Source organism: Muscardinus avellanarius, assembly GCF_963383645.1.
Source record: "Muscardinus avellanarius genome assembly, chromosome: X".
NCBI classification, from domain to species: Eukaryota; Metazoa; Chordata; class Mammalia; order Rodentia; family Gliridae; genus Muscardinus; species Muscardinus avellanarius.
Genome location: NC_137792.1, coordinates 114,741,486 through 114,754,962, shown reverse-complemented (window position 1 = coordinate 114,754,962; position 13,477 = coordinate 114,741,486).

Here is a 13,477-nt window from a genome sequence, read left to right as displayed (position 1 = left end):
CTGTGCCACCACGCCCAGCTCTCTGAATTCTTAAATAAGTCTGGGGGTATAGCTCAGAGGTAGAAGGCCCCTAAGTTCAATCTCCAGTCTTATAAAAATAAAAAAGGGAAGTCTGGCATGGGGGCGCAGGCTTCTAATCCCAGCATTTGGGTGGTTGAGACAGGCGGATCATAGTTTGCAGACAGCTTCGGCTACTTAGTGAGGCCCTTTGCAACTCAGTGAGACCCTGTTTCAAAGCAAAGAATTAAAAAAAAATAGGGCTGAGGGTGTAGCTTGAAGGTACTATGCTCCTGGGTTCCATCCTTAGTGCCGCAAAAATAGGGGATGGCAGTAAAATGTCCCTGGGTTCATTTGCCAGTACCATAAAAAAGAGTTCTGAACTTGATATGACAGGAAAATTAGAATTTCACCTAACAGCATTCACTTCTCCTCACAACCCGAATGAATTCACCTCTTCCTTATTCCAGTCATTTCCAAATTTAGACTCTGCCAAGTTCATCAATTCCTGATGCTACAAATAGTTTTTTTTCTCTTTAATGCAATTACTGAACTATACTACAAATAGAACCATACTTTCACCATATACTCCCAGAGATATTGCAGAGAATTCTCTATCCCTCCATTTCTCCTAGTCTTGCCTAGCATCATTCCTCATCTGACTTGCTCTCTTATCCAGGCTACATGAAAATTGTTAAATTAACTACTCGCGCCGGGCGTGGTGGCGCACGCTTGTAGTCCCCGTGCTTGGGAGGCGGAGACAGGAGGATTGTACAGGTTTGAAGCCAGCCACGCTGGCTTACGAAGAGACCCTGTTTCAAAAATATAAAATAGGTCTGGGAGTGTAGCCCAGAGGTAGAAAGGCTTCCAGGAACCCCAGTACCACCACCAAAAATAAAAATTAAAAATAAATTAACTACTTGCAAAAAAGAACTCACACCTTCATTGTTCTGTGTAGCAGCCTGGCCAAGCCCTACTCCCAGATCGAGTCCACAATCCATTTTATTTTCTTCCTCTCCAAATGGCTTGGATGGTTGTATTTGGAATGGCATCATTAGAAGGTAATGAGCTGAAGCCAAAGATGTTCACCCCAGTCTCTTTTGCCCTCTACCTATTTGAATGGTCCTAGTTGAATGGTCACTATTCAGCACCTTCACAGCTCTACTCATGCGTCCTCCTCCCTCATCATCTCTCACCCCTCTCCTTCAACATATGGTTTTACCCCTAACTTCACAGAGAATATTGAGATTGTTGCATGGGAAGTAACTCAGTTGCATCCCTTGCCCCCTGCCAACACAGAACCTTATCTAAAGCTGCACTCTCAGTACTTACCAACACAGCTGCTCTTTCTGTTGCTCAAGATGCATTACCACACTGCTCTTATCGCTCTCAGGTTCCTCTTTCATTAGTCATTTCCTTCACACCCACACCCGTCACATTCTCTTCCACTCTCAGCTAGTTCTTGGTTATCAAGTCTTTGGAACCCTCACAGAAAATAATTATTCTCCTGCCTGTGCACCTTACTCTTGTTCTTTTTCAACTTCCTTCTCTACTTAAAAAAAATATTTCCCACAGCGGGTGTGGTAGCACACACCTATAATCCCAGCACTTGAGAGGCTGAGACAGGAGATTGTAGGTTCAAGACCAGCCTGGCAACTTGACTTGAAAACCTGTTTCAAAACTTAAAAAGGGCTGGGAGTGGCTGAGGTTCTAGGGGCGCATGCTCCTAATCCCAGCATTCGGGAGGCTGAGATAGGAGGATCACAGTTCGCAGACAGTCTCAGCTACTTAGTGAAGTTCTTTGCGACTCAGTAAGACACTGTTTAAATAAATAAATAAATAAATAAATAAATAAATAAATAAATAAGGCTGGGGGTATAGCTCAGAGGTAGAATGTCCCTGGGTTCCATCCCCAGTCCTACAAAAAAGGGGGCCTAGGGGTATAGCTTAGAGGTATAATGACCCTGGGTTCAATCCCCAATACCCAAAACAAAACAAACAAAAAACTGCCCACATGGTTGTTTGCACCAACGATTTCCTTTTCCTCACATTATATCCAGTATTCAATACACTCTGAGGTGGCACCTATCCCCAGGCTTCAGTTTAGTCCTGAGTCCTACAGATGTGAACCACTCAGACAGAAATGAAGGCGGGATCCCCAGCACCCTCGATACTAGCCTTAGAAGAGTACTGCTTGTTGGTGCTTTGCGTTTGTAGAGCTCTGTTCGGGATGCAATCTGTCAATCCCAAAGATCAGGACAAGGAAGACGGATGCCTTTTCTCTTGAAAAACGGGTTGACAATTACTATTAATCAGACCTCAGAGCAAGAAAATCAGACACTATTTCTCTGAGGTAAGACTCACTTTCAAAGTGTGGTTCTAATAATGTTCCATCCAGATGATAAAACTGGCATAAAGTTATGACTAAAATGCTAGCAAACTCCTTTTTGCCTGTATTCCATCATCTTATTAATAAATATTTTGCTCCTGTCTCAAGAGCCCATCTTGACTCCCTTGCACTGGGCAACCCTACCCTGATTTCTCTTTTCTTCAAACTCCTACTGGGTTTGTAGGCTGCACTATGAAAAATGTCATCCCTCTGGGAAAGATTCTATATTTCAGACTTTTATATAATTCACTTTGCTTAGCAGAGGTTTGGCAATAGGCCTCGGTTCATAATGCATTCATTTGCAAAAGTAGGTAAGAGTAGGGAGAATGGGCACATATTAGCAGAGCCCCAGGCAATTTTACTTCTTAGATCTTTCACACATGAGCTGCTCTCTCTCAAACAACTACCATAATCTTTCTTCTTCTGCTACTGAGAAAAATGTGGTAAAGGCAAGAATAAGGTTGAATTCTAAGAAATGTGGACCCAGAAGAGCTTCAAAACCTGCAACCCCAGCTTTCCAATTCCAAAGGGAATCCCATATGTTTAAGTGTGAATTTTATACTAAGAACTTTATCTCAGAAAAGAAAGGTACATCAAGTCTTTAAATATGATTCATTGAACCTCAGTCTGAGATCTTAGGTGTCCACTATATTGACCTAAAGTCAGGTGTCTTTTCCAGCCAACTAACTCAATGTTGTGGTTTCACAAAAATACAGTTAAAACCAGCTTATATTATTATGGAATCAGAATTTGTAACAAAATATTAAATCCCAGCAAAACACTAGATCTATTTTTGTGTATTCTGAAATACACAAACACTTAATGAAGTTTAAATGCATTAGTCACTAAGTGCTACTGATAAGTAACCTCTAACCTTTATAAGAATTCTGTATTTTATTATTATACCCTCTTACAGATCAGAAGGTGGAGTCTTAACAGGATTAAGTGACTTTCCCAAAGTCAAAAATTCACTATAATTTCACTTGTAATAAAGCTCTTTACAAGTGAAGAAAGCTGTTGTTCTCTTTCAAAAAACTTGATGCATGGAAAAATATTTTAAAGTAATATTTCTGTGTATAACAATGTTATTCAAAGCTGAAAAAGGTATTGTTCTAAGTTCTAGTTTTAGCACTTTTATGCAAATGCACTATGTGTGTATGGCAAATTACTGCCCACCAGGTGTCAGGGTCGGGTTATATCAAGATCAGAAATCTTTATGAAGTTTTGCTTTTGAAGCCAACTCATAACACATCTGCAAATAGATGTACTGGAACAATTGCCTAATAACAATTATGGACTGAATTGGACAAGACTTTTAGGCTAAAGCAATCTCTAAAGCAGTGAAATACACGTTACAAAGTACTGAATTTGGAGCTAAAATATTTGGATTCTAGTAACCATTCAAATCCTGAATCTTCATGTTGTTCTAATGAGCCCCTTCCCTTGTGTGAGTTTCATTGTTCTCATTATTAAAATAAGATACAGATGATCTTTAAAGCTCTCGCAGCTCTTTCTTGGTATGATTGGATGGGCATCATCCCTATCAAGGCCTATCACCATCACTCCCCTGCCATTCCTAAAGCAGCCACTCCCACTTCAAACCACTTGCGAATCTGTACTTACCAAAACATTGAGCCTGGCGTGGTGGCGCACGCTTGTAATCCCAGCATTTGGGAGGCTGAGACCTGAGGATCGTGGTTCGCGGACATCCTCAGCTACTTAGTGAGGCCCTCTGCAACTCAGTGAGACCCTGTTTCAAAAGAAAGAATAAAACAGGACAGGGGGTGTAGCTCAGAGGTCATATGCCCCTGGGTTCCATCCCCAGACCTGCAAAAAAGATTATAGTCAGGAATGGTGCTACACCTTGTAATTCTAGTACTTGGGAGGCTGAAACAGGAGGATCATAGTTTTGATACTAGCCTCAGAAACTGGGCAAAACCCTCAACAACCTAGCAAGAGTCTGTTTCAAAATAAAAAAAAAATTAAATGGCTGAAGGTATACCTCAGAGATAGAATACCCTGGGTGCAATCCTTGTACCGCAAAAAAAAAATTATAAATGTGTGTCTGTAGACAATTACCCTTAATCATTTTTGAAATTATTTATTATAAGCAATCAGGAAAGTGGATATCATCTCTAATTTTGGGATGTGAAAATCATGGCTCAAAGAAGTGATATCATTAACTTAAAACTGTTACCTTAGAGCTAACTGGATGATGTGTACACCTGTGCCTCTACCATCTTGTACTTCACTAAGATGCCATCCACTACAATGCACCAATGCAAAGTTAATTAAAAATACCTGCTATGTTAGCAAGGGAGAGAGCCCAGAGGACGGAATTCAGGTCCTGGTATTAACGCAACTGTCTTTCTCTGGTACCAACACCTCAAATCTCACCCTCTCAATCCTCCTCTTTTTTTCCCCTGTCATCATTAAGTCACTAGTACCACTAAGTAAATATGTTTTTCAAAATTTCATCTGTTTTTTGATGGTAGAGACAGCCTGTGGGCATGACATATTGGATAAGAAGAAATTAAATAAAGTTGTTGATGGAGGCTTCTCTGCAGGCCTTCACAGACCATATGGGAACTTAATTTGCCTTATTTTACTTATTCCACATGAATAACTCAAATTAATCTGATCCATATAACCATGATTCTCTTCATTCGGTCACTTACAGGAGAGCCAAAGGGTAGCAGCTAGAATTAGAAACTCTGTAATTTCCAGAATTCGTTCAAATGAACCCCAAATAATCCTGCTCAACTTCAGAAACAGAGGTTTGGTTATATTCTGCAAGTCTACATATTTTCTGTTAATTAAAGGAAGCAAAAATAATTTTTATCCTTCAAAGAAATTAATGAAATTAGACCATTCACAAAGAACACGTTAAAGTTGAAATTTGACCTGCCATGCAAGACTCTTTATTAGATTTTTAATCATTTAGGAAGGAGACCTAATTAGATATAATGTTTGCAGGTGGGGCAGCATTTTATAGGTAGAAACACTCATGCATTTTGGGAAGACTAAAAATCATATTATGATGTATTAATTGTCTCCCTAGCTTGAAATAATTCACTTTATAACTCTGAGTATCAATTTCCTCATTTGTAAAAGTAGGATCATAATTCCTTACACATAGATCATCGTGTAGATTAAATGGGAATTGTATGCAAATGCATTGACGTCCATGTCTGAAACAAAGTATGTGTTAAATAAATATGACTTCATGTCCTCTTTTATTGTATATACAGTCACCTCTCAGGCCCTTTGTTTGAATTTTATACGTTGGGGGCTTATAAAATCTCCCAGAAAGCACAGTGAAGAGAGATGGCTAAATCCAGAGCAATAATTTTAAAGTAGTTGGATGAAAAGAATTTGTTACTTGAAAAAACTACATTATGATGTGACTACACTGCACCATTTTTTCATGTAAAAAAATAAAAAAATATTAGCCGGGCGTGGTGGCGCGCGCTTGTAATCCCCGCACTTGGGAGGCAGAGACAGGAGGATCACGCAGGATCGAAGCCAGCCGCGCTAGCATAAGATACCCTGTTTCCAAAAATAAAATAGGTCTGGGAGTGTAGCCCGGAGGTAGAAGGGCTTCCAGGAACCCCAGTACCACTAAAAAAATAAAAAATAAAAATATTGCCTCTTTAATATAAACTACTGAAAGTACAGATCTATAAAAATTTTTCTGAGTATTGGGCACACAGTACAAAAATTTTAGTGTGATAGGGCAAAGGGCAGGTTTTTCTGTGTTCAATGTCTGGTTCCTAAGGAAGTAAGTCCACAACAAACTTAAAGTAAAACTTTTATGTTTCTCAAAGGGAACCATGGCTTTATTTACTTTTTTGCAGTACTGGTGGTGAAACCCAGGGGTATTCTACCTCCGAGGTACACCCCCAGCCCTGTTTTTTATTCTTTTTTTTTTCCTTTTTTGTGGTACTGGGGATGGAGCACAGGGGCATTCTACCTCCGAACTACAACCCCAGCCCTATTTTTTTATTCTTTATTTTGAAACAGGGTCTCACTGAGCTGCAAAGGGCCTCACTAAGTAGTAGCTGAGGCTGTCCTCGAACAGCGATCCTCCTGTCTCAGCCTCCCAAACGCTGAGATTACAAGCGTGCACCACCACGCCCGGCTTTTATTCTTTATTTTGAAATAGGGTCTCACTGAGTTGCAAACGGCCTAAGTAGCTGAGGCTGTCCTCGAACCCAGATACTCCTGTCTCAGCCTCTCTAATGCTGGGATTACAAGCATGTGCCACCATACCGTACTAAATTATGGCTTTAAAAGATTAAGAAATGCTGAATGAGCATCACCATTAGGATGGAAACCAGATTTCAGAATCCTTTCCTTTGTTTATTGTTTCTGTTGTATCATGTTTTCTTTGTAAAAAAAAAATGAAATTACCTACAAGGCATTTGCCTGTGGTGTGAAAATTTGAAAATTAAAGCTCTTATAAAAAATAATAGCTGAAGGAAATATCATGGTCATTGGAAAAGATAATTGGGTTCTCTTAAAGATCTAAACTATATCGACAAAGCTCTTCTCTAATTAGGTTTCCCTACTTTGGCTCCATTACTTACTATTCCATGATATATAACTTTTTCAGTAGTTGCCAAGTTATACTTTACTTAGTGGCCTAAAATCAAATTATTGCACTTCTAGGACCCTGTATTCCAAGACCTTCCCCATAATTATAGTTGAAGACTATTGAGATACATATAAATGAAGCAACTTGCCCAATGGTGAACAATGCACCATTGACAGAACTTAAGCTACAATCCAGACTTTTAGATTCCTTATGTTTTGATTAATCTGCTTTTTTGCTCTGCCTATGAAGCACATAAATCAATAATAGGTGAGCCAGGTGTGGTGGCACATGCCTTTAATCCCAGCATTTGGGAGGCTGAGACAGGAGGATTGCAGGTTCGTGAACAGCCTCAGCTACTTCGTGAGGCCCTTTGCAATTCAATGAGACCCTGTTTCAAAATAAATACAAATAGGGCTGGAGGTGTAGCCCAGAGGTAGAATGCCCCTGGGTTCCATCCCCAGTACAGCAAAAAATAATAAAAATAATAGGTGAAAATTTCCCTGCAAAATAGCCTGACCTGGAGTCAACCTTCTTGCCCAAAGTTTTTAAATACAGTGTAGTCTTTTGCCAGCCATTTCCCTAATTGTTGGAACTCTTGAAGTGTGGTTTCATAACAAACATCTCTACTTCTTTGAGAAAGATATAGTACAGTGGTCTTCATCATAGGACTCCAACTTGATTAAAATAAAGCTAGCTACCAAGCACTACTCAAAACCACCAAGAAATGTGTTCCTTCATTTGGAACCTTAGGTTTCCCTCTGTTAGAATTTGAATAGTCTATATAACTTGAACTCAACAAATTTCCCAATTGAGCCAAAAAAATTGCATTTGACCAAAGACGGAACTGTATTCAACAGGAACCACTGCAAAAGCATTTGTCCTAAACAGAAGACATGATTCTCAGTACAGATTAGGTCACTTGCCACCTCCGTATACCCATATATCACCTATGTTAACTGAACAACTTTACCATATTACAATTTTCAAAATACCCCCTGTTAATAGAAATGGCAATGATTTCTTACTCCATTTGAAAAAAAACAAAATAAAGATATCTTTGCTTGCAGGATCCTTGGAACTGATATTACTCCCCAAGAAAAGCACAAAAAAATCTGTTGTCATTCTATCTAGACGGATCCTGTTGTCATCTGCCTTCACACAGTTTGCCTTCAGGGACTCCCCAGCTAGAAGTCTCCTTTTGACAGGGTCATCTGAACTACAAAACAGAGAAGTGATAGCACTCAAAATGATGACAACACTCACTAAGAATATAAGTGTCTCTTTTTTGAGGCCTGCTAGCCAGTAAGGCTAAAGTTTGGACAGAAAGCATCTTTTAAAGGAGCAAGAGAGCCGGGCGTGGTGGGGCACGCTTGTAATCCCCACGCTTGAGAGGCAGAGACAGGAGGATCGTGCAGGTTCAAAGCCAGCCTCACTGGCTTAAGAGACCCTGTTTCCAAATTTTAAAAAGTGTAAAATAGGTCCGGGAAAAAATAAAAATAAAGGATCAAAAGACTCCACTGAGCAGCCTCTTAAAGCATATGGTACATTTTCCCTTTTTCTATTCTAAAAGTCATTGGTGTCATAAGTACACTTGCAGTGTTTTCTGGAAGATGCAGGCTGCTGTAGGGGAAAGGGAATACGAGTTAGAAAATGCCTATTCTACTTCAAGCTCTGCCACTAACTTGCTGGCTGACCCTAACTAGGCGCCTTCACCTTACTGACTCTTGGTATTCTCTTCTGTGTTGTGAGGAATTTGCATCTTGAAGAGCATTTTCAGCTCCAAGATCAATGAGCTAAGTTTCTTTCTTTCTCCTGAAAGGAATAACCATTTGTCTTAGTGGTCCACCAAGCTTGACCAAATCAAGGAGCTGCTAGCTTCATTTCATTATGCAACTAGACAAATGATACAACACTAGACATTCAAATCCTCTCTTATTGGCTAAGTATCTCATGTTATCCCAATGGGTGGCACTGAACACAACTCCTAGCTTACCAGTTTTCTGATCCCACTTCACAAAGAGTGAAGAGTCGTTCGCAGTGAATGAGTTGTATCACAGATTTCATGCTCCAGGTGTCATGGTTGGAACCGATGGCATTATTCCTAACTTTGTATTCTGGTGAGACACAGGTCAATCATTTTTGCTATTGCTGCAAGAATTCTGAGATGAGAAACCAGAACCATTTCAATTCAGACACCAGCCACATTTGCTTCTGTCCTGATTTGCACACTCCCACCAGTCCTCCCACCTGGACCCACCAATTCCCAGGTAATAGGCTGTAACTTACCCTCGACTTCAGCCTGGATAAGCACTCTGGTCTCTTTGCAAGGAGCTAGGAGTAAAAATGCCTAACTCTGCATGGCACGCACGTATCCTGTTGATAACTGAAAATTTGCTTCTCTAAAGAGGAAGCTGAGTACATTTGGCGTCTCACCACAGAAACCTCATTTGCACAAACTGAAGGTAAGTCCCTTGAGTAGATGACGTGAGTCGAGTTTTATTTCTTTTTTTTAAATTTCATTGGTGCAGAAAAATTCAAATAATAAGAAGTTAAAGGTTCTGCACACTCAAACAAGGTAGGATTTTCAAGCAAGATCAGGAGAAAGTTTACTTATGAACAGAAAAGTTGCTTGCTCAGGCTTGAGGGTCCAAGGTTGAGGAAACCTCAAGAAGACAAATCAAAACTAATAATGGTGGGCTACTTTTCTGAAGCTATTCTATCTAGAGCACCCACCCTTTTCCTACCCCATCATTTCTAGGCTCACGGGTCAATGTATAGCTTAACTGCTTTGGGACATTCATTATCCCTTAACTGCATGGCAAACTACTTAAGGACAAGGACCATCACATCTGACTCATTTCTGTATTCCTGACTAGTCCAGCCCAAAGAATTTTCATAAATGCTTACTGAATGATTAACTGAGAGAATGGATGAATAAATGCTCACAGAATGCAGAAGTGTATGCATGAATTATAGAGATACAGTCTCCCTCCAGTGTACCAAGATTCCAATGATTAGGTGCAATGCTTCTGAGACCTTCACATATGCACAAACACAACATGTACATGGGGACTGTAGCATCAGTCAAGTCTGAGAGCAGTTCTGAAAAGCCAGGCTTGCAAAACAGTGCAAAGCTCTAAGGGCGTGTCAGGGAACCACACCACATGCAGAACCGGGTGCCTGAAGCTGCAAAAAGCAAAGGAAAAATAATAAATTAGTGTGGGTCAGGTCAAAGGGTAGCATTTTCTTTCACAGATGTGACTGATTAAAAAAAGGAAGTGAGTTGCAGCATGTTTTCAGGAGAGCAACCTGGATCTACAACAGGCTCTTTTTATATTTTCTTCTTTTTTATTTGGTACTGGTTGATCCAGTAGAATTTTGCCTCCAGACTATACTCCCAGCCCTTTTTATTTTATTTTATTTTATTTTATTTTATTTATGCTTTGAAGTACTGAAACCCAGGTGCTTTTTATCTCCGATCTACATCTCCAGCCTGTATGGTATTTTTTTAATTTTATTTTGAAACAAGGTCTCTCTGGGTTACTGATTGTTTTGCTATTGCTGAGGCTAGTCTTGAACCTGCAATCTTCCTGTCTCAGCCTCCCAAGTACTGAGATTATGGGTGTGATCCACCAAACTGCAATAATAGGCTCTTTTTCTATAACTAGAACCATTAGAGCTAGGTGGAGCCATGCCCCAAACTCAGGGCTGCTCAAGAAAATTCATGAGGACATCAAGGAATGAAAAGAAAAGCTTTTGACATTGGAAACTAAGGGCTTAGACCATAACTCGTGATGACTGGCAAAGGGAGAGGATACTCAGCCTGGCTGATGTATGTCAAATGAAACAAGTCTGACCTTACAATCCCCTTCCTAATTCTTATTTCATATATTTATCCAGCTCCAATCTGTTGTTAATTTGGTTTTCTGACTTGGCATTCCTACTGAAAAGGGAATACACTGACAGGCCAACACGTATCTTAGTCCATTTGGCAGGTCTGTTGCTCACTATAAATTATTAAATTGGCTTTCTGGTACAGATGTATCCCTTGTGAGTTGGGTCAGTGTGAGCCAATTTTTCTAGAATATTATCCTTCTCTGAACAAAGAAAGTTGCAGACCTGTTGAACTCCAAAGCCAAACACTGGAATAGACGGGGAGGAGAACACTTTCCTGACAACTATCTATCGTCACCATATTCTACCTTCATTTCACAGATGACAAATTAACAGTGCTCGAAGAAAGCTTACAGCTTAGCCTGGTATGATGGTTTACATTTTTTTTTTTTTTTTTGCGGTAATGGGGATGGAACCCAGGGGCATTCTACCAGTCCTATCTTTTTCTTTATTTTGAAACAGGTCTCACTGATTTGCAAAGGGCCTCACTAAGTAGCTAAGGCTGAACTACAATCCTTTCTCAGTCTCCCGAATGCTGGGATTACAAGCGTGTGCCACCACACCTGGCTTTGGTGGTTCACACTTAATTCTACTGCTTAGGAGGCTGAGACAGAAGGATCATAGTTTCAAGGCCATCCTCAGCAACATAGCAAGTGTAATGGCTTGGATTTTTTTTTTTTTGGTACTGTGGTTCCTGGAAGCCCTTCTACATCTGGGCTACACTCCCAGACCTATTTTTATACTTTTTATTTGGAAACAGGGTCTCTTAATCCAGCACAGCTGGCTTCAAACCTGCGGGATCCTCCTGTCTCCGCCTCCCAAGCGCGGGGATTACAAGTGTGCACCACCATGCCTGGCATGGCTTGGATTTAGAATGTCCTCCTACCCCACACAGAAACAAGGTAGCAATGTTGGAAGCAAGGCTTTGTTGCTAAGGAAAGTTCCCTGGAAGTGTGGCCTTAGGGATGATATATCCTTTCTCTTTCCCCATAATATGAGTAGAGACTCTCTCACTCTTGCTCTCCTTATCATGCTCTGATATTCATACCCCAGTCTCACATGGACTGAACCTGGAATCGCCAAGAAACTCTGAGCAAATAAATCTTTCTTCCTCTAAGCTGTGTGGTCAGTTGTCTTGAATTATATCAGTGAGAATGTTGACTGAGACAGAAACTGGTACCAGAGGAGCAGGGTCACGCTTGGATTTAAATAGAGCAGTGACCCCACTCCTCTGGTACCAATTTCTGTCTTTGTCAACAAATTCTGACCTTGTGTTTTGTGAGCAATTGGAAATTGTTTGTCAAAGGAAATTGAAAGGAACAGAATGTGGCTAGAAAAGCAGATGGTAGAGGCTGTGCTCAGGAGAATTGGGAGTGCAAAGAGGATTCCTAGAAAAATGGAGTAGAAGCCATACATGTTATTTTCTGGCAAACAACTTATCAGCATTTTGCCAGTATCCTGAAACTTTGTGTTTGGCCAGATTTAAAGATAACAGAGGAAAATTCAAAACTCCTTTGCTATAAAAACATCTCAACTGCATTATGAATATCAATATCTGCATCCAGCAAATTATACACTGAACTTTGGGAGCAGTTTAGCTAGAAAGGCATGTGTAAAGCTGGTGCTGTGAAAGAAAATAAGGTGGCTAAAGAGAGGTCGAATGTTTTGCAAAGGAACAAAGAAAGAAATGTGATCTGGGCAATTCAAGCCCAAGTGTGGAACCATAAAAACAAGGGCTCAGTAGACACAAATGAAAAGGGCCCAGAGGCAGTGATTTAAGGTGGTGTGACTACCTTTCCTGCCAGAGGTCAAATTAGGCACTCGTGTTCTGCGGTTTATGTTGGAAAAAGGGATCATGAAAACTTTCCCCCAGATTTGAAAGGAAAGCCTGGAAAGCCAGGCAATGTGTAGTGGGGTCGGAATCCCTGCAATCAAGCCCAAATAGGGTGAAACCAAGGTTGCAAGAAAAAACCCTTGAGATTTAGAAATGCCAGAAATGTGGAATGACTATAAGGAAAATGCCGTGAGCTACCCTGAAGCCAGGCTGGAAGACTGAGTTCACTGTCCATTGCAATCAACCAGGCCAGAGAGCAGGGGCTTCAAAGGCCACTTGGAGATCTCCTCTCAGCTCTATGCACCTCAGATGCCAGAAATGAAGCAGTGTCAGGATTAAATGCTTGCCCTGCTGGATTTTGATGACATTGTTTTAGACCCATTCCTTCTTTCTATAGTCCTATTCCTTTCTTTTGGAATGAGAATGTTTACTCTGTGTCAATGTACATTGGATGCATATGTCATGCATTTTGATTTTACAGAGAAGAGAATCTTCCCAGAGAAATCTTTGGACTTTGAACTTTTCAGTGATGCTGGAAATGTTAAAACTGTGAGAACTCTTGAAGATGGACTAATGTATTTTGCATTGAAAGGTAGGTGGTAGTGAGGTTTAGGAAGCCTGGGGCAGAGTGTAATGGTTTGGATTTAGAATGTCCTGCTAACCCTCATGAAAACAAGGTAGCAAAGTAGGAATCAGGGCTTGGTTGCTAAGGAGTCCTGGGTATGGCTTTGGGGATTATATATCCTTTCTCCTACCCTTACTTGCT